We start from the raw sequence: 21545 nt of genomic DNA, 5'->3' as shown, positions 1-21545 counted from the left end.
ACTGCTGGGTGAAGAAAATGGGCAGTGGAAGCATGTAACTAAGAGAACCAGTCAGAGGAAAAGACGGGCTAGTGAAGGAGAAATAGAGCTCAAGAACAGGTTTGCAGAGTTGGAAAATGAAGAAGGGGCTCAGCAGGTGGTCACTGAAGGTGGAAGGGCAAGGAAGAAGAGAAGAGCGGCTAATCCTATAGGAAAAGGGGAAGAGTCAATGGAGACTACACCAAATATGAGTCCCAGGAGGATACAGGGTGGGTTAAAGAGGATTACAAGGGAGAATAGGAATGGAAAGAACTTGCAGCCAGAGGGAACAGGGGATACACTGGAGAATAGCACCGTCACCAGGAAAAGGCAGGTCTATGTGATCGGGGACTCCTTACTGAGAAGAATGGACAGGCCTGTAACCAGAGCTGATCCAGAGAATAGGTGGTGTGCTGCTGACCAAGGTGCTAAAATACAGGATGTGGACCTGAGGTTGAAGACGATCCTAAAGGGAGCGGAAAGAATCCACTGATTGTCCTTCATATGGGAACAAATGATACCGGTAGATTCTTACTGGAACGTATCCAGTGAGATGCCAGGCTGGGGAAGAGGCTTAAGGAAATCAAGGCTCAGGTGATCTTTAGTGGGATTCTGCCTGTTCCTAGAGAAGGGCAACAAAGGTGTGATAAGATTATGACTATCAGCAGATGGCTCAGGCAGTGGTGCTATAAGGAGGGTTTTGGGATATATGGCCACTAGGAAGCATTCATGGACAGAGGACAGTTCTCTTGGGATGGACTTCATCTGAGTAAGGAAGGAAATAGACTTCTAGGATGGAGGCTGGCACAACTGACTAAAGAGCTTTAAACTAGGAATTTGTGGGAGAAGGTTGGGAGATGTCCAGGTAATCTCCAGGCCGGATTTTAACATTGAGAGGGAAGAAAACAAAGTAAGAAAGGATACAGCCATGGGTAGGAGATTGGACATAAGGAGGAAGGGCAGTGTGGATACCAGTCTAATAGGTGATACTGGCTGTAGAATGTCCATGCCTAATCAGGTAAAGAATGTGAGCAAGGCCAAACAGCAAAAATTAAGATGTTTGTACACCAATGCGAGGAGCCTAGGTAACAAAATGGAGGAACTAGAGCTACTGGTGCAGGAAGTGAAACCAGATATTATAGGGATAACAGAAACATGGTGGAATAGTAGTCATGAGTGGACTACAGGTATTGAAGGGTATGTTTTGTTTAGGAAAGACAGAAATAAAGATAAAGGTGGTGGAGTATCATTGCATATCAATGATGATGTAGAATGTAAAAAAATAAGAAGCGATGCAATGGAGAAGACTGTCTGGGCAAAAATCACATTGAGGAAGAAAACTAGTAGAGCCTCTCCTGTGATAATGCTTGGGGTGTGCTATAGACCACCGGGATTTAATTTGGATATGGATAGAGCCCTCTTTAATGTTTTTAATGAAGTAAATACTAATGGAAACTGCGTGATCATGGGAGACTTTAACTTCCCAGATATAGACTGGAGGACAAGTGCTAGCAATAATAATAGGGCTCAGATTTTCCTAGATGCGATAGCTGATGGATTCCTTCATCAAGTAGTTGCTGAACTGACAAGATGGGATGCCATTTTAGAATTGGTTTTGGTGAGTAGTGAGGACCTCATAGAAGAAACGGTTGTAGGGGACAATCTTGGTTCAAGTGATCATGAGCTAATTCAGTTCTAACTGAATGGAAGGATAAACAAAAATAAATGTGCGACTAGGGTATTTGATTTCAAAAGGCCTGACTTTCAAAAATTAAGGAAATTAGTTAGGGGAGTGGATTGCACTGAAGAATTTATGGATCTAAAGGCAGAGGAGGCCTGGGATTACTTTAAATCAAAGCTACAGAAGCTATCGGAAGCCTGCATCCCAAGAAAGGGGAAAGAATTCATAGGCAGGAGTTGCAGACCATGCTGGATGAGCAAGCATCTCAGAGAGGTGATTAAGAAAAAGCAGAAAGCATACAGGGAGTGGAAGATGGGAGGGATCAGCAAGGAAAGCTACCTTATTGAGGTCAGAACATGTAGGGATAAAGTGAGAAAGGCTAAAAGTCAAGTAGAGTTGGACCTTGCAAAGGGAATTAAAACCAATAGTAAAAAGTTCTATAGCCGTATAAATAAGAAGAAAACAAAGAAAGAAGAAGTGGGACCGCTAAACACTGAGGATGGAGTGGAGGTTAAGGATAATCTAGGCATGGCCCAATATCTAAACAAATACTTTGCCTCAGTCCTTAATGAGTCTAATGAGGATCTTAAGGATAATCATAGCCTGACAAATGGGAATGAGAATATGGAGGTAGATATTACCATATCTTAGGTAGAAACAAAACTTGAACAGTTTAATGGGACTAAATCGGGGGGCCCAGATAATCTTCATCCAAGAATATTAAAGGAATTGGCACATGAAATTGCAAGCCCATTAGCAAGAATTTTTAATGAATCTGTAAACTCAGGGATTGTACCGTATGTCTGGAGAAATTACTAACACAGTTCCTATTTTTAAGAAAGGGAAAAAAAGTGATCCGGGTAACTACAGGCCTGTTAGTTTGACATCTGTAATATGCAAGGTCTTGGAAAAAATTGTGAAGGAGAAAGTAGTTAAGGACATTGATGTCAATGGTAAACTGGACAAAATACAACGTGGTTTTACAAAAGGTAGATTGTGCCAAACCAACCTGATCACCTTCTTTGAGAAAGTAACAGATTTTTTAGACAAAGGAAATGCAGTGGATCTAAGTTACCTAGATTTCAGTGAGGCGTTGATATCGTGCCACAAGGGGAATTATTAGTTAAATTGGAAAAGATGGGGATCAATATGAAAATTGAAAAGTGGTTAAGGAATTGGTTAAAGGGGAGACTATAGCGGGTGATACTGAAAGGTGAACTGTCAGACTGGAGAGAGGTTATCAGTGGAGTTCCTCAGGGATAGGTTTGGGGACCAATCTTATTTAATCTTTTTATTACTGACCTCGGCACAAAAAGTGGAAGTGTGCTAATAAAGTTTGTGGATGATACAAAGCTGGGAGGTATTGCCAATTTAGAGAAGGACCAGGATATCATATAGGAGGATCTGGATGACCTTGTAAACTGGAGTAATAGGATGAAATGTAATAGTGAGAAGTGTAAGGTCATGCATTTAGGGATTAATAACAAGAATTTTAGCTGGGGACGCATCAGTTAGAAGTAATGGAGGAAGGGAAGGACTTTGGTGTATTGGTTGACCACAGGATGACTATGAGCTGCCAATGTGATATGGCCATGAAAAAAGCTAATGCGGTCTTGGGATGCATCAGGAGAGGTATTTCCAGTAGAGATAAGGAGGTGTTAGTACCGTTATACAAGGTATTGGTGAGACCTCATCTGGAATATTGTGTGCAGTGCTGGTCTCCCATGTTTAAGAAGGATGAATTCAAACTGGAAAAGGTACAGAGAAGGGCTACTAGGATGATCCAAGGAATGGAAAACCTGTCTTATAAAAGGAGACTCAAGGAGCTTGGCTTGTTTAGCCTAACCAAAAGAAGGCTGAGGGGAGATATGATTGCTCTCTATAAATATATCAGAGGGATAAATACCAGAGAGGGAGAGGAATTATTTAAGATCAGTACCAATGTGGACACAAGAACAAATGGATATAAACTGGCCATCAGGAAGTTTAGACTTGAAATTAGATAAAGGTTTCTAACCATCAGAGGAGTGAACTTCTGGAACAGCCTTCCAAGGAAAGCAGTGAGGGCAAAAGACCTATCTGGCTTCAAGATTAAACTAGATAAGTTTATGGAGGAGATGGTATGATGGGATAACATGATTTTGGCAATTAATTGATCTTTATTCATGGTAAATAGGCCCAATGGCCTGTGATGGGATGTTAGATGGGGTGGGATCTGAGTTACTACAGAGAATTCTTTCCTGGGTATCTGGCTGGTGAATCTTGCCCACATGCTCAGGGTTCAGCTGATCGCCATATTTGGGGTCGGGAAGGAGTTTTCCTCCAGGGCAGATTGGAAGAGGCCCTGGGGGTTTTTTGCTTTCCTCTGCAGCATGGGGCACGGGTCACTTGTTGGAGGATTCTCTGCACCTTGAAGTCTTTAAACCATGATTTGAGGACTTCAATAGCTCAGACATAGGTGAGAGTTTTATTGCAGGAGTGTGTGGGTGAGATTCTGTGACCTGCATTGTGCAAGAGATCAGACTAGATGATCATAATGGTTCCTTCTGACCTTAATATCTATGAGTCTATTTAAACACAGAGGATTCCCCTCTAGGCAAAATGTCAAAGTTACAAAAAACAGGGATAAATCTCCCTCTTAGCACAGGAAAAATTCACAAGCTAAAACAAAAGATAATGTAATGCATTTCCTTGCTATTACTTACTATTTCTGTAATGTTAGATGTATCATTTCAGTAGGAACTGGATTACTTGCTTGGTCTCTCTTTCTTTGTCTCGGAGAGAGCCCCCACAGAACACAAAACAAAGCCTTCCTCCTCCCCCCCACCCTCCAGATTTTAAAGTATCTTCTTTCCCCATTGGTCCTTTTGGTCAGGTGCCAACTAGGTTAATGGAACTGATTAATCCTTTACAGGTAAAGGAGGAATTTTATGCTACCCTTAGCTGTATGTTTATGACAGTGCCTCTTGGGCTTTGCTTTGGACTACAGCCGCAAGAAGCCCTCATTCAGGGAAGAAACCAAGACAACAGAGCTGGACCTGGCAGCTCCTCTGGAGGGACAGTGCCCCCTGTCACAGCATGTTAATATGTCTCAGCAAATTCAGCCTTAACTTGTCACAACTGAGTGTTCTGCTCAGAATGCTGCTTGAGGGCATTGAAGGATGGCACTGGGATGGCAGACAAGAGAAAAGCTTTACGGAATTTTAAAAAATGTTGTCATGGAGCATTAGTACTGAAGTGCTTTTAGTGGGGGTTCTCCTCATGGACATTTGCTTCTAATGGACTGAGTAAAACATGACACAACTCTGCCCATTGAAAGACAAATGCTGGCTGTTGTGACTGGTGGTGTATTCCAGCTCTACTGATTTCTGACCATAATATGTTCATGAAATTTAAGAGTTGTAAGCCATATTACAGAATCCACTGTGCAAAGAACCACCTAGCGTTGCTAATTCTTGCCATTTTATTGCAAGGTTTATAATACTTGGTGGGGACTCCAGCTCCTGGAGTCATATGAATATTTGAGAATTTCAGTTTAAATTTATATTTATAATTATTTTTCTAGACCCTCATGATTGTAGAGAGAAGATTAAAAATGTAACCCATGCATAACCTACAAACTCAGGAACTAGAAAACTACTGAAAAGAAACACAAAAGCACTAATTTTAATCATGATTTTTGGGGCCTGACTCATGACTTTTGGACGTCTGTAATTGGCAGTACTGCCTATATGTCAGAAAATAATTATGACTTTGCAAAAGTACTTATTAATGTGAAATGAAGGCCCAGAAAGGAGCTTCTTAAAGCAGCCCGTGCTTTCAAGGGCATCTATAAATAGGGAAATCAGAGAACTGCACGAGGAGGAGTTTGGCTCCAATATTATGCATTTCCAAAACAAACTTTGACAAGGTCAGACAAGAAACAAAAAATGACCAGCCTTCCAGCAGCATGACAATGTAATTGTAGATGGCCAGCCAAAGGAAAAATCCCTGGTGTCCCCACTATAGTGCCATATTGGTATAACATATATTGTAACAGTGGGGTATTGGAGAGAATGAGGTGAGACCATATATCTAAAATGAAAAAAAACTATAATATCATGAGATCCCAAACACAGCAGTGCCTGCTTCCCCTGGAGCGGGTGATGGGCAGTACCACCAATCATATGCACACTGTGTTTCAATTTCCCATTCCCTCAGGCTCTGTCTCTTGCCACAACTCTCTGCACTGGGGGAGAAGCCCATTAAAATGTATGTAATAATAATAATAATAGAGATGAAATTGCTGCATGTGATGGGATTCTATACAAAGGGCACTGGCCTAATACCCCACACTGCGACATTAAAAATGCCAAGCATAACCCACGGCTGTAAGTGTCAATGTGGGGCTATTTGACAAATTTCCCAAGGGGCCAGTTAGATTTTAGAGCTGAAATCCAACAAATAGATTAGCCAATTTGATAAATGTTGTAGCCAATGTTGGAAATGAATTTAAATAGGAGAACCCCTTTTTTTTTTTTTTTGGAGTCCAGGGAGCGTTAGCACACTAATTTTAATGCTAGATGCTTTTCAGGTCAGCTTTTACCATAGACTGTATTTCTCAGATCAGGACACGTGGGGCTCTTAACTGACCAACAGTTTATTAATTCTCCCTGAACCACTTATGTATCTACACAACACTTCACGAGACCGGTATAGATACACAAATATTCTAGGCATGTACTGAATACACAGAAGACATGCAGACTTGCAAGTGGTTAACCACATAGACCAGCATTGAGGTCCAGCAACTATACCAAGGAGCAAAACAAATCACCAACATTTCTTATTACATCTACTTATAATCATTAGTTATCAGTTCTTTATTCCCAGTCACACATTTATTCCACTTTAAGTAATTCCAGTAATTCTCCAAGGAATAAGCCTTCAATTGTCATTAGGCACGTTTACTAATATGGTGCCTGCTAGTGCTATTTAAAGTATGAAAGGGACAGGATTAAATCTCAAAATCAGTTGGTTAAAGCTATATTTTGAGGTTCTCTTTGGCCAGTATACTTGGGCTTAAAAAGGAGAAACAAGCAGATAACTTTAGTTAGTAAAAATCCATAATGTGGTTACTTGAGGTCTTGCTAAATAGAGTGTACATGCAGCATGATAACATTCAGTTTATCAATACATATATATTTAATGAACACAAAGCGAAATACAATTTCTGAAATTAAATCTCACCGCTTCTTCTTCTCAGTCCTGGTAACCCTAGGATGGGGAGGGTTGGTCTATGGGGCTGGTCAGGTGCCCAGTAGTGCGTCTTAGTCCTGCACCTTCTTCAATGGATTTATCAACCCTGCGGTCCCCACAGTGACCTCAGTCTTATATACCCTGATTGCAGGACTCATTGGCCAGGGCTATCCTCTAATTTTCTATTGGACACTTGACCTGTCCGTGCTCAGAGAGAATGGCAAGTGTGGATCTCCAGTAGGTGGTGTCGATGTATAACAAATCTCTCAGAAGCTTTTCTTAGTCAGAGGGATCTTATATTTAATTAATTTCAAAGATTGAATTTCATTATTATCTCACACTCTCAACTGAAATTACCCCCTCTTTTAGGAATTTCTTTTAATGTTCCAAAGTTATGCCCTGATTAGGTGCTTATCTCTTTCAGTATTCTTTTTCCTTTCTTCATACCACTTCTATAGTGCAGCAATCATTTAGAAAGAAAACAAAAATCCCTTCTAGTTCCTAGTCTGTACATTCTTTGGTTACATCTAATACCTTTCATTTCATATCTTTCAGGGCTTATAGTAGAACACAAGGCATGACATAAGAGGAACAACATAGATTATATATATATATATAGCTTCTAATTCAGGGTGAAAGACACATTGAAGGAACAAATTATCTATGGTATGTTTGATTTATATGGGAGAGATATGTGAAGGTTAAAATTTGGGATGAAAATATGTGAATTGGACTTCTTTGGGGAATCAAGAGATTTGATCCATTTATATATCCTTCTCTTTTATGGGTTCATAGCCAGTTATTTCTAGTTAAACTCTAATAGTTTCCCCACCCATCTCTTGATCTTGATTCACTCGCAGTCTATAATGGACCCCTTTACATTATGGGAAAGCAGGGTGTTATTTGCTTGGCAGCATTTGGGGGTTCTTTTTAGCTAGGCTGGGAGGGGGAGAGAAGTTTTATCCATATGTAAATCATGCAAAATTCTTGGCTAGGTGCTTGTAGCAGGGAAGCTGGCCCCTTAAATGGAATAGGGCCCAGCTCTCCTGTTCCAGTAAGGATGTGCCCTAATTTGGTGTAATGAGGAGGGCAGAACTGCCTCTGGAAGTTATTAATGAGAGTTCAGAATCCTGAGAGGGAGGAGTCAAGAACCCAGAGGGAGCCTGGAAGCAGAGCAGAACTGGGCTGTGAGCTTCAGGAAGGAGTTGCCCTGTAGCGGGGAATGGAAAGCGTTCCCTGGTTGAACAGTGGAGCCAGAGCAGGCTGGTGAAAGCTGAAGGCAGTTGCGGGGGGGGGTTCACCTGCAAACTTCACTAGGCCAAAGAGCCATGGCTGGCGAGGGCTGAAGGTCGACAGCGGCAGAGGGAGAGGTCTGCTGGCTCTCTGAGCTGGAGAGCTGCAACCAGAGAGTGCTGAAGGCTGGGGAAGGATGGTGGGGTGAACCCACTGATATCTCTAGATGAGACCTGGAACCACACCTGGGAAAGAAACAGGGCAAAGAACCAACCGAGCTAGAAGGGCTTGGATGAGGTGTGGTGAGACACTCTAGACCTGTACTTGGTGTTTGACGGTTGGGACAAATGGATTGTTTGGACTGAGCTGGGGAGATTCTGGTTTTTATGGTAGTAGGACCTGTGGTAATAAATCAACTTTGAGGAAAGGCTATTTACATACTCCAAGAGTTGTACTGAGTTTGTTTCAGTATCCAAGATGGAAACTGAGATGTGGGACTGCTTGCAGGGCCAGTAGGAGGTGGTCCTTATTAACCATGTAAACCAGGCTTATTGTCATCTATACTTCTACACAGTGTGAGTCTGTATACTGAGAAATGTAAGCATAGAGCCTGTAGTATCCATCTCTGGGACCAGGCATACAGGCTACCACTGAAGATCCAAGCAAGGAATCTGCAATAAATACTGCAAACAGAGAATAATAAATAAATAAATAAATAAATAAATGAGGAACTTTGTTTTAAAAAAATCACTGAGACCATCCCAGGCGGGAGGAGCGATGAAAAAGAAGAAATATGAATAGCTTCTGAAATAAAAATATGGATCATTGTTTGACTCTTATGAGAGGTTATTTTTCTTTGTTTTTGTTCACTATATAAGCTGCACAACTAGTAAAAATTTTTCAAGTAGAGACAAAACTAAGATAAACTTCTAACCCAGTTGCAGAAGTAAGTGCCAGCGGGGCTGTAATGTAACTTCACACTTTAAAAAAAATGGCTCTTATATGGATTCTAAGAGTTTAACTGTGGGTGATGGCACTTGAAGCAACTCTCCTGTGAGAAACCAAGATCTTGGAAGTTAACATAAAGCTGCTTAGTTCTGGTGCAGGGCTGGGTTTATTTAGAATACAGGGTACCTTTGGTGTTGACCAAACATGGTCAGTCATGTTTCATGTCTGTAAAATACGGGTGTGGGTTGAACTTTGGATTCCTGGCCTTTAGGCAGAGAGGTGCAGTTTTTGCTCTATTATTTACTGGCTGCCTCTGGCCAAAAGGCTCTCCTCCAGAAGCTGGAGAGTGCCAGAGTTTAGGGGTGCTCCAGCTACACCCCATCCCCCTGGCCACTGTCCCTATGCTGGCATGTGGGGATGGGGGCATGGTGAAGGAAGCACTGTTGGGTAGAGGTGTCATCAGAGGCTTCTGTATAGAGAGAATCCTTCTGTGGCCATGGAAGAGCAGTTTAGGATTGCTGTGCATTGCCAGTGCCTCAAATATTATTTTCTTTCGTCTACTCACTTTTGACCTTCTAAAAAAACCTTCCATACAAGGGGAAGTTTAACAACTTCCCGACAAAAAGGCGTAATAAGATTTAAAGTTATAAATGCCTCTCAATGAACTTGAAATTCTGATGGGTCTGCCAACCAGCCTTCTTTCAGGCTAAATAGGAGGATCAATTAAATATCCTTTTGTATAGTGATAGGAGAAACAATAGGAACCACCTCTTGAAACAATAGGCCACATGGAAAGGCAGATGAAAAGCTTAGCCATGCACCCTGAGCAGTTTTTCTGAGGTCTGGTTGCAAATGTAGGGGTAGGAGATGTGTTTGGTGGCAGCTGTGCCTGTGTGTGTTACAGCCAGCAGGGGATGTAAGCCATGAGAAGGTGATCAGAAGATAAGAGAAGCCGTGGAGAGCTTGACGCTGAGAAGTATCCATGAGAGACAGAGATCCTTGAGAACTGCAGTGGCTGGAAAGGCAGGCTTGGGGATTTCTGTGCCCGGACATTTTTCTAAAATGTGTTAAAATGTTTCTTTCCTTTATGTCTGGCAGATAAATCATCAGGCTGTCAACATTTATATCTCCACTGAGCCCACTGTTATTCATAACCCAGCTGTTGTGCCCTTTGAGAAAATAAACTCTTCCTCCTTTCCCTTCAATTCATCTTTAATCTGATAGGACATGTTTAGCCAGTATTATGGCTCCTCCTCTTTTTGTTTCTTTGGCTAAAGAAAAACAAATCCGCAGAAACAAATTACCTCTAATGCCCATAATACACCCCTCCACCCTTTGAAAATCAGTCTCCTGAAGTAGAATGTTCTGGGGACTTTTTCGTTTTGTTTTTTTCTTTGATTTCTGCCCATTCCTTTGACATTCATGATGTTGTTTTAAAGGGCAGAACTATTGATAATAATAATAATTTAGTTTTCTGAAGATTTAAAAAAGTGTGTGTGTATGTGTAATACAGTTACAACTAACACAGTGGATGAATCTAGAGGGATTGCACTTAATTCCCAGTGGCTATTGCCAGCTCCAGGGGGCAGACTTAAGGTTGTATGGGTGTTTACCTTCGCTCTTTATTTCCTGGTTTTCTGAAGTGTGAGAAGAGCATAAGCTGTCACCGAGCAACTCTGAACTAAACAAGATTTTTGTTATTGAATTATTAGTGTATTATGGTATTGTTTAAATGCCCCGTCCATGATCAGGGTCTCAGTGTGTTAGGCATTGGACATGTTGTAATGGCAGGTGTCACCAGGCGGTTCTGTTATAGTCTTCCAAGTTCTTTTTTAGCACGTAAACAAGATTTTAGTCTTGGGGCGACACGTGTTTTGTTTGTTGTATTGGATTTTGCAAGATTTGGTGGATATGCAGTCTTGGAAGGAGGAAGCTGTGCAAGCAGCCAGAGAGTTTGCTGTCTGCCTTGTGCTCGGATTACAGTCTATTCTGGTGGCAGGTTTCTCCTTGGGAGTTTGGTGTTGGGCTGAGATCCCTGAAAGAGGAGACAGCCCATTTTGCTGTGTGACCATCTCTCCGCTTGATTCCAGCTGCCAACTAGACATTGAGCAGTGGATCACGACCCGTTGAGCCTGACAATCTAGCCAGCTTTCTATCCACCTTATAGTCCATTCATCCCATCCATACTTCTTTAACTTGCTGGCAAGAATACTATGGGAGACCGTATCAAAAGCTTTGCTAAAGTCAAGATATATCACATCCACTACTTTCTCCATATCCACAGAGCCAGATATCTCATTAGAGAGGGCAATCAGTTTGATCATGCAAGACTTGCCCTTGGTGAATCCATGTTGACTGTTCCTGATCACCCTCCTTTCCTCCAAATGCTTCAAAATGGATTCCTCGATGACCTGTGTGTGAGGGGTTTTTGTTTTTGTTCACTACATAAACTGTCCAACTAGTAAAAAATTTTCAAATAGAGACACAACTTAGATAAATTCCTAACCCACTTGCAGAGGTAGGTGGCATCAGGGCTGTAATGTAACTTCACACTTTAAAAAAATGGCTCTAATATGCATTCTAAGATTTACCTGCAGGTGATGGCATTCGAAGGAACTCTACTGTGAGAAACCAAGATCTGGAAAGTTAACATAAAGCTGCTTAGCTCTGGTGCAGAGCTGGGTTTATTTAGAATACAGGGTAGATTTGTTGTTTAGCAATGCCTTGCTGAAGTAGCTCCCACCTGGACCATTAGCAATCCGCCTGCCAGCATGCAAGCCACACCCTGAGTGTCTGTGTGTAACTGTAGCCTGCCAGCCACACTTGGGTTATCCTCTTCTTCTCACCAGTCTTGGTAATATTTCAGGGTGACTCCAACACAGCCCCAGTCCAAGATTTCCCCCAAAAATGTATGTTCTGTACTTCCCAGCCCTCTTCTGTAGAGTACAAATTATATAAAGTCTGTCATTTCTTTCATAGAAATAATATGCCAGTTTACTATTTCAAACACTACAATTTAAACACACTGGATTAGATAAAACAATAAAACAAGTTTATTAACTACAAAGAGATAGATTTAAAGTGAGTACAAGTAATGAGGCTTAAATGTCAAAAATGGTTACAAGAAAAATAAAGATAAAATATTTACTAATGCCAATGTAACAAGCTACATTAGATTGAAAGCAAAGATTCCCACCACATGCTTCAGCAGATCACAGACCAAATTATTTGTTAAGAACCCCTCCACCATCCAGTGCTGCTTCCTTTGTCTTTCAGGTGCCATGAATTCAGTGGGCAGAGAAAGAGGTATATACCTGGAGTGTCTGACACTTCTTTTTATAGTCCTGTCTCCCCTTAGAGAAGCATTTCCAGTTGGGATTTGGGAGACAAAAAGTCTATGGGGAAGGCTGTGCCCTGCTGCTTTTCCCTCACCTGTTTAACCCTCCTTTAATTCCCCTTCCTGCGTGATAACTGTTTCCTGAATATAAATTGCACAGAGTACACACTTCTTTGTTTGAGGCTGATCTGTTTGCCAACCTCAGTTTGGAACGTGTTGGTAACACTATACAGTGGAATCTTATAATTTCACATGTGATGTTGCCACACAAATTTTACCAGGACAATAATAACCAGCAAATCATGAGTTCTCAAATGATACCTCACAAGGCATATTTTGAACAAAGATTATTACAATAGTTTGCAAGATGTGGACACAGGTAATCTTGGCACAGATTTGGGCGGTGGGGGGTTGTTTTTGTTTAGTTTTTTCCTTTTATTTTCACTAAAGATTGCAGTCCATCTAGTTTTTACCTCTCATTTATAATTGAGGATTGTCTGCAGAGAGGCTGTCTGATGCGTTGAATTTTGTTGTGGGAAATGTCTCTCCCATTTCTAATTAAATTATATTAAAATGGTGTGCCTTGATATGGCATGATTTCAGTTTGTAGACTTCCACACCTATCCCATTTTTTTTCCTGCATTCCCCTTCATTTAAATCCAAAAATAAAATACCAAAATATCACATAAATCTGTCCTCAAATAAAAGTGTTTTCCTAAGTACCTGTACTCTCCCTATAACACTTGGACTGAAAGGGAAACAATCCAAGGGAAGTACATCTTTCATATATGGGACCTCAACCCTCACCCTCAGGGATAAATTACCATCTGATCATTTGAATTACCGGGGGAGGATTTACACAGGACCCCAGAGGTTCCCTCTGATTTCCTCTCTCTTTTCTCCAGTCTTCTCCATCTCTGAGACCCCCTTATATGCTCCCCCTTCATATCCTTTATTTTCTCTATTTTTTGATACAGAACACAGCTACCACAGAGTTTTGACCACTCCAATTAAACCAACTTCAGACTATTTGCTTTACAGTATTGAGATAGTTACTGTTCATCTGCTTGTTCTGGATGACGTCCAATAATTCCCTTCTGGTTAATATTTAGATTACTGCTCAGGTGTCTGGGTTCATAGAATCATAGAATCATAGAATATCAGGGTTGGAAGGGACCCCAGAAGGTCATCTAGTCCAACCCCCTGCTCAAAGCAGGACCAAGTCCCAGTTAAATCATCCCAGCCAGGGCTTTGTCAAGCCTGACCTTAAAAACCTCTAAGGAAGGAGATTCTACCACCTCCCTAGGTAACGCATTCCAGTGTTTCACCACCCTCTTAGTGAAAAAGTTTTTCCTAATATCCAATCTAAACCTCCCCCATTGCAACTTGAGACCATTACTCCTCGTTCTGTCATCTGCTACCATTGAGAACAGTCTAGAGCCATCCTCTTTGAAACCCCCTTTCAGGTAGTTGAAAGCAGCTATCAAATCCCCCCTCATTCTTCTCTTCTGCAGACTAAACAATCCCAGCTCCCTCAGCCTCTCCTCATAAGTCATGTGCTCTAGACCCCTAATCATTTTCGTTGCCCTTCGTTGTACTCTTTCCAATTTATCCACATCCTTCCTGTAGTGTGGGGCCCAAAACTGGACACAGTACTCCAGATGAGGCCTCACCAGTGTCGAATAGAGGGGAACGATCACGTCCCTCGATCTGCTCGCTATGCCCCTACTTATACATCCCAAAATGCCATTGGCCTTCTTGGCAACAAGGGCACACTGCTGACTCATATCCAGCTTCTCGTCCACTGTCACCCCTAGGTCCTTTTCCGCAGAACTGCTGCCGAGCCATTCGGTCCCTAGTCTGTAGCGGTGCATTGGATTCTTCCATCCTAAGTGCAGGACCCTGCACTTATCCTTATTGAACCTCATTAGATTTCTTTTGGCCCAATCCTCCAATTTGTCTAGGTCCTTCTGTATCCTATCCCTCCCCTCCAGCGTATCTACCACTCCTCCCAGTTTAGTATCATCCGCAAATTTGCTGAGAGTGCAATCCACACCATCCTCCAGATCATTTATGAAGATATTGAACAAAACGGGCCCCAGGACCGACCCCTGGGGCACTCCACTTGACACCGGCTGCCAACTAGACATGGAGCCATTGATCACTACCCGTTGAGCCCGACAATCTAGCCAGCTTTCTACCCACCTTATAGTGCATTCATCCAGCCCATACTTCCTTAACTTGCTGACAAGAATGCTGTGGGAGACCGTGTCAAAAGCTTTGCTAAAGTCAAGAAACAATACATCCACTGCTTTCCCTTCATCCACAGAACCAGTAATCTCATCATAAAAGGCGATTAGATTAGTCAGGCATGACCTTCCCTTGGTGAATCCATGCTGACTGTTCCTGATCACTTTCCTCTCCTCTAAGTGCTTCAGGATTGATTCTTTGAGGACCTGCTCCATGATTTTTCCAGGGACTGAGGTGAGGCTGACTGGCCTGTAGTTCCCAGGATCCTCCTTCTTCCCTTTTTTAAAGATGGGCACTACATTAGCCTTTTTCCAGTCATCCGGGACTTCCCCCGTTCGCCACGAGTTTTCAAAGATAATGGCCAAGGGCTCTGCAATCACAGCCGCCAATTCCTTCAGCACTCTCGGATGCAATTCGTCCGGCCCCATGGACTTGTGCACGTCCAGCTTTTCTAAATAGTCCCTAACCACCTCTATCTCTACAGAGGGCTGGCCATCTCTTCCCCATTTTGTGTTGCCCAGCACAGCAGTCTGGGAGCTGACCTTGTTAGTGAAAACAGAAGCAAAAAAAGCATTGAGTACATTAGCTTTTTCCACATCCTCTGTCACTAGCTTGCCTCCCTCATTCAGTAAGGGGCCCACACTTTCCTTGGCTTTCTTCTTGTTGCCAACATACCTGAAGAAACCCTTCTTGTTACTCTTGACATCTCTTGCTAGCTGCAGCTCCAGGTGCGATTTGGCCCTCCTGATATCTTTCCTACATGCCCGAGCAGTATTTTTATACTCTTCCCTGGTCATATGTCCAACCTTCCACTTCTTGTAAGCTTCTTTTTTATGTTTAAGATCCGCTAGGATTTCACCATTAAGCCAAGCTGGTTGCCTGCCATATTTACTATTCTTTCGACTCATCGGGATGGTTTGTCCCTGTAACCTCAACAGGGATTCCTTGAAATACAGCCAGCTCTCCTGGACTCCCTTCCCTTTCATGTTAGTCCCCCAGGGGATCCTGGCCATCTGTTCCCTGAGGGAGTCAAAGTCTGCTTTCCTGAAGTCCAGGGTCCGTATCCTGCTGCTTACCTTTCTTCCCTGCGTCAGGATCCTGAACTCAACCAACTCATGGTCACTGCCTCCCAGATTCCCATCCACTTTTGCTTCCCCCACTAATTCTACCCGGTTTGTGAGCAGCAGGTCAAGAAAAGCGCTCCCCCTAGTTGGCTCCCCTAGCACTTGCACCAGGAAATTGTCCCCTACGCTTTCCAAAAACTTCCTGGATTGTCTATGCACCGCTGTATTGCTCTCCCAGCAGATATCAGGAAAATTAAAGTCACCCATGAGAATCAGGGCATGCGATCTAGTAGCTTCCGTGAGTTGCCGGAAGAAAGCCTCATCCACCTCATCCCCCTGGTCCGGTGGTCTATAGCAGACTCCCACCATGACATCACTCTTGTTGCACACACTTCTAAACTTAATCCAGAGACACTCAGGTTTTTCCACAGTTTCGTACCGGAGCTCTGAGCAGTCATACTGCTCCCTTACATACAGTGCTACTCCCCCACCTTTTCTGCCCTGCCTGTCCTTCCTGAACAGTTTATAACCATCCATGACTGTACTCCAGTCATGTGAGTTATCCCACCAAGTCTCTGTTATTCCAATCACGTCATAATTCCTTGACATCACCAGGACCTCCAGTTCTCCCTGCTTGTTTCCAAGGCTTTGTGCATTTGTATATAAGCACTTGAGATAACCTGTTGATCGCCCCTCATTCCCAGTATGAGGCAGGAGCCCTCCCCTCTCAGACATTCCTGCCTGTGCTTCCTCCCGGTATCCCGCTTTCCCACTTACCTCAGGGCTTTGGTCTCCTTCCCCCGGTGAACCTAGTTTAAAGCCCTCCTCACTAGGTTAGCCAGCCTGCTGGCAAAGATGTTCTTCCCTCTCTTCGTAAGATGGAGCCCGTCTCTGCCCAGCACTCCTCCTTCATGGAACACCATCCCATGGTCAAAGAATCCAAAGCCTTCTCTCCGACACCACCTGCGTAGCCATTCGTTGACCTCCACGATTCGACGGTCCCTACCCAGGCCTTTTCCTTCCACGGGGAGGATGGACGAGAACACCACTTGCGCCTCCAACTCCTTTATCCTTCTTCCCAGAGCCACGTAGTCCGCAGTGATCCGCTCAAGGTCATTCTTGGCAGTATCATTGGTGCCCACGTGGAGAAGCAGGAAGGGGTAGCGATCCGAGGGCTTGATGAGTCTCGGCAGTCTCTCCGTCACATCACGAATCTTAGCCCCTGGCAAGCAGCAGACTTCTCGGTTTTCCCGGTCAGGGCGGCAGATAGATGACTCAGTCCCCCGGAGGAGAGAGTCCCCGACCACCACCACCCGCCTTCTCCTCTTGGGAGTGGTGGTCGTGGAACCCCCAACCTCAGGACATCGCATCTCATGCCTCCCAACCAGCGGGGTCTCCTTCTGCTTTTCTCCCCCCAGACATATCATCTGGTCCACTCTCCGCATTGGTACCTGTGGAGAGAACATGAAAGCGGTTAGTTACCTGTGTCTGTGTTACTGGAACCCGGACATTCCGCTTACCTCTTCTGGAGGTCACATGTTGCCAAGCTTCTTCACTGGCCTCTTGGCTCCTCTGTGCAACCTGCTCTATATCTTTAGAGCTTTGTGCCCCTAGAAGGCTATCCTGAGTTTGGTCCAGAAAATCCTCAGTCTCTCGTATACAACGCAGGGTCGTTACCTGTTGCTCCAGACCTTCAATCTTCTCTTCCAATATGGAGACCAGCTTGCACTTTGTACAGACAAAGTCGCTTCTGTCCTGTGGAAGAAAGACAAACATGGCACATCCAGTGCAGGTCACAACAGCTGAACCCCCCCTTCCATATCACCTACCTACTATGAGCTTCCTCAGAGACGTTGGCAAGATGTAAGCCTCACTGGGCTCACTCCAGGCGAACTCCCAGGCAAACTCCTGCTGTGAGCTGCTCTGCTGTCCCCGCTGCTCCGCTGCCGCTCAGCTGGTTCGCGAGGCTCTGGCTATTTCTAAACAGCCAGGCTTCCCTGACGCAAACACACAGACACCCTAATGCCCGCCCCCTGCAGGCTAGCAGCCAATCAGACACTCACTCAGGCTCTCTCCCTGCCCTCCCAGCAAACACACGCTCGGATACTTCCTCAGCAAGCAAACACACACACTCGGATACTTACCAGTCCCAGGCAAACTCCTGCTGTGAGCTCATGTGGGTTCTCATGTCCTGTTTCACTTCTGCCATTGCCAGTACATTCTCTGTGCCTTTCGTCCAGACCTGGAAACTGTTCTTGGTTACCAGGTCCGTGGCAGCCTCGCGGAGCCCCTGCTACACAACCCCCAGCTCCGTGTGCAGGTGGCGGAGTCCCCCTCAGTGCACCAGAGATTGGTTCTGGCAGAAGTCGCCAGAGTCGGAGACCTCCTGGACTATGACTGGGGAGACTGGCTGGATCCCCTGATGCTCGCTCGGTGCACAGGGATCTCCAGACCTCGTACTCCCCGGCGCATACTTCAGGAGGTGAGGGCCGCTTTACCGCCTGCTACTCGCGCCTACCTCGACCGGGTAATATGAGAGGGCATGCCTCACCCACTCTTCACCCCAGGCCGTCCGGACCTTTTCATCGGGCCCCTGCCTCGTGGACCCAACTGGCCACCCTGCCCCTTCACTTTGAGCTGGCTGCACAACTTGCAGCCAGTTCGTTTCCAGACCGCGCCAAGGAAACATCTGTACACGCTCGTGCTCCACACCCTTCACTTTCTCACCCTCACATCCAGCCCTGACATGAAGTGGCGGGACCTCTTGCTGCCTCTGTAGGGTGAGGAGCCCTGTTGGGCCAGCCTATATTCCACCCTGGTCCCGAGGTCCGCCGGGATATCAGCTGGCTGCTCCTTCATGGAGCCGTGAGCACGGGCGTGTACTTGGCGAGGTTTACTCCCCTCCAGGACACCTGCCCCTTTTGCGGCACAAGGGAGACCCTGGCGCATGTGTACCTGGAGTGCACCAGGTTGCAGCCCCTATTCCGTCTCCTCCTAGATATTTTATTATGGTTTTGGTTGCACTTTTCCCCTCACCTGTTCATCTATGCACTCCCTATCCATGGCCCCACAAAGTTGCGGGACCTCCTTGTCAGCCTCCTCCTAGCCCTGGCCAAATTGGCCATCTACAAAACCAGGGAGATGAGGTTGGCTGACAGGGTTTACTGTGACTGTGGGGCCTATTTCTGTTCCTCGGTCTCTTCACGCATCCAGGCAGAGTTCCTCTGGGCGGTGTCCGCTGGCTCCCTGGACGCCTTCGAGGAGCAGTGGGCACTGTCCGGGGTTCCCTGCTCGGTGTCCCCATCAGGTTCCCTTCGTTTAGCCCTGTGACTTCACTCCTGTTCCTGTTATCTCATTAGTTGTCCCCCGAATTTATTTGGAATCCCGGACTTGTGGATCCTCCCCTTAGGCTGGGGGGAGGTCCTTTAGTAGTGGGTGGACAGAAGCCCACTCACCTCCTGGATACCAACAGGATCTCTAGTGTCTTTCATCTCTTCTTGTCTTATTCTCCTTTTCATGGTTTCACAATTAGTTAGGATTTTTTTTTCAGTAGTTTATTATTAAGTTTTTACCTCCATAATGTCTTCTTTTGTGTCTGAGATTAGGATCATGCTATTCCAAGCTATCAGAGTGTTATTTTTTCCCCTTACTTCAAGTCTCTCGTATAATTCTGATTTTAAAAGTAAATCATAGTTTAATTAGGAATTTCCAGTTTCTTCAGAAACTTCATACATTCTACCTAGACGAGGACATAGCCATTTTGTTAAATCCTCTTTTCCTCTCCAGACTGGATTGCTCTATTTCACTGCATCTAAAATTGAATGTAAAAACAATGCCTATGTTCCAGATAATACAAGAACTGTCCACTTCTTCCATGGTTTATGTCACTATGACCACATCAAGTCAATGCTCTGCTCCCCAAAACTGGCTCCCCATGAGCTCTTCTGTCACTTTAATGCCATGGTCTTAATCCTCTATGAAATTCCCAGGAGGAGCAAGCCCTGGGCCCAGAGAGACCTCCCAACCCATAGGTACAGACATAGAAGCAGCCTCAGCATGTACTAATGGACACTGATGTTATCAGACTGGCTGCTGCATAGAGTTGCCAACTTTCTGCTCGCACAAACCCAAACATCCTTGCACTGCCTCTGACTTTCCTCCAAAGCCCCTACTTTGAGGCCCCGTCCCACACCTGTGGTCCCGCCTCTGCCCCACCCTCTCTCCAAGGCCCCACCTCATGCTCACTCCATTCCCCCTCCCTCTATTGCTTGATCTCCCCACTCTCACTGGCTAATTTTCACCAGGCTGGCTCAGGGGGTTGGGGTGCGGGAGGGGGTGAGGGCTCTGGCTGGGGGTGCAGGCTCTGGGCTGGGTCAGGAGATGAAGAGTTTGGGGTCCAGAAGTATGTATCGGACTGGGATTGAGGGTTTTGGAGGGATTGGGACAGGAGGTTGGGCCTGGGAGGGGGTCGGTGTTCAGGCTCTGGGTGGCGCTTACATCAAGCAGCTTCCGGAAGCAGCGGCACATCCCCTTTGGCACAGGTACCTCCTTCTCAAAGCTTACCCCCAACACCACTCCTCATTTAGGGGGCATCTCTCCTTTTTTATCCCAGTTGGGACCTTCTTTCCCTTCATGTGTTGTCTCACCACTTTGGGGTCTTTTGCTCCTCAATTTTCTCATTTGTCTTCCCTCCTTTCTTACCTTTAAATCTTTAAATCTTGTGGAGCTCTTCTCTGTTGCTTCATCAAGATAACCCTGTCCTCACCTTTCCCCACTAGCACTTCTCTCCGTAGTTTCCCACATACACCAATGAGTTTTTTTCTTTCACTGTTGAACACAAACTTAGTCTCTCTTCGCATTGGGGGTGCCTCTCTTTCTGCCTCCAAAATATCTCTGGGGCTCTACCAACCCTGACTGAAGATGGGGGCCCCCCAGGGAGTGGGAGCTTCTCTCCCTCATACAAATGCAGGGCTTTTTTTCTCTCTCAAACATTGGGACTTCCCTCCCCATTTGGCAGAGCGACCATATTTTCAAGGCCACTGTAGTCATGGAAGAAGTTGTGCAGGTGACAGTTTTGGTGGGTGGGGGCGTCTCTACATGTGTGCAAGATTTGGCAGCTGTTGGGAGTGCAGAGGGTTCCCTGTGAGCCCTGGAGGGAGGGAGGATGGCGGAGTGGCAGTATGTGACAGTCATTCTGGGGGGCTGGACCCTGAGATGCACATGGTTATAGCCAGGCTGCTGTCATAGTTCCACACTCTGCTGGCTGGCAGCTCCCTCAGGAGCCCAGACTCTGTAGGAAGGGATGCAGAAACCAGAAGAAAATTTTAGTTGCAATAACCCCATCAGTGTTTCTGGAACAGGCCCTGCCAACATGGTCACATGGTCAACCTCTTCTCAAGGACTTTTCTTCCCCAAACTTTGGGGATCCCCCTAGTTGTGGGTCTGTTCTCCTCTTTGTCTTCCAATCCCCCCAGCCTTTGATCCCTGGTCTCAGTGGAAGGTGAGTGTGATGCTGCCAGTGCTGGGACTAATGATCAGAGCTGGGAGCTGACAGGCTGGTGGCAGACAGGGGATGTCTGTGTTCTGTAGGGGAGCAGCAGAGCTAGTGCCAGGTGCATGGAGGGGCAGGTTCTCCCAGCTCCTCCTGCTCTGAGCTTGGCCCAGGTGCCTGGGGAGGGGGCTCCCCCTACAACCTCGCTGTAGCAATAGGCCTGCTCTAATTGGATTGCACCATTCCGGGGCTGATCAGTGCCAAGTCCAATCTGATTGGTTGAGA

The 21545-nt window shown here is 45.2% G+C and overlaps 1 protein-coding gene across 4 annotated transcripts in view; it reads left to right on the top strand.

The window, feature by feature from the left end:
* LOC119857280 (NACHT, LRR and PYD domains-containing protein 3-like) overlaps positions 1-21545 on the top strand; it is a 258531-nt gene that overhangs the window by 100115 nt on the left and 136871 nt on the right. The gene's annotated exons all lie outside the window — the stretch shown is intronic.

The sequence above is a fragment of the Dermochelys coriacea genome, chromosome 6 (assembly GCF_009764565.3).
Source record: "Dermochelys coriacea isolate rDerCor1 chromosome 6, rDerCor1.pri.v4, whole genome shotgun sequence".
In the NCBI taxonomy this organism is placed as follows: domain Eukaryota; kingdom Metazoa; phylum Chordata; order Testudines; family Dermochelyidae; genus Dermochelys; species Dermochelys coriacea.
Note: the sequence above shows the minus strand (reverse complement) of the source record. Positions and strands in the feature narration are given on the sequence as shown.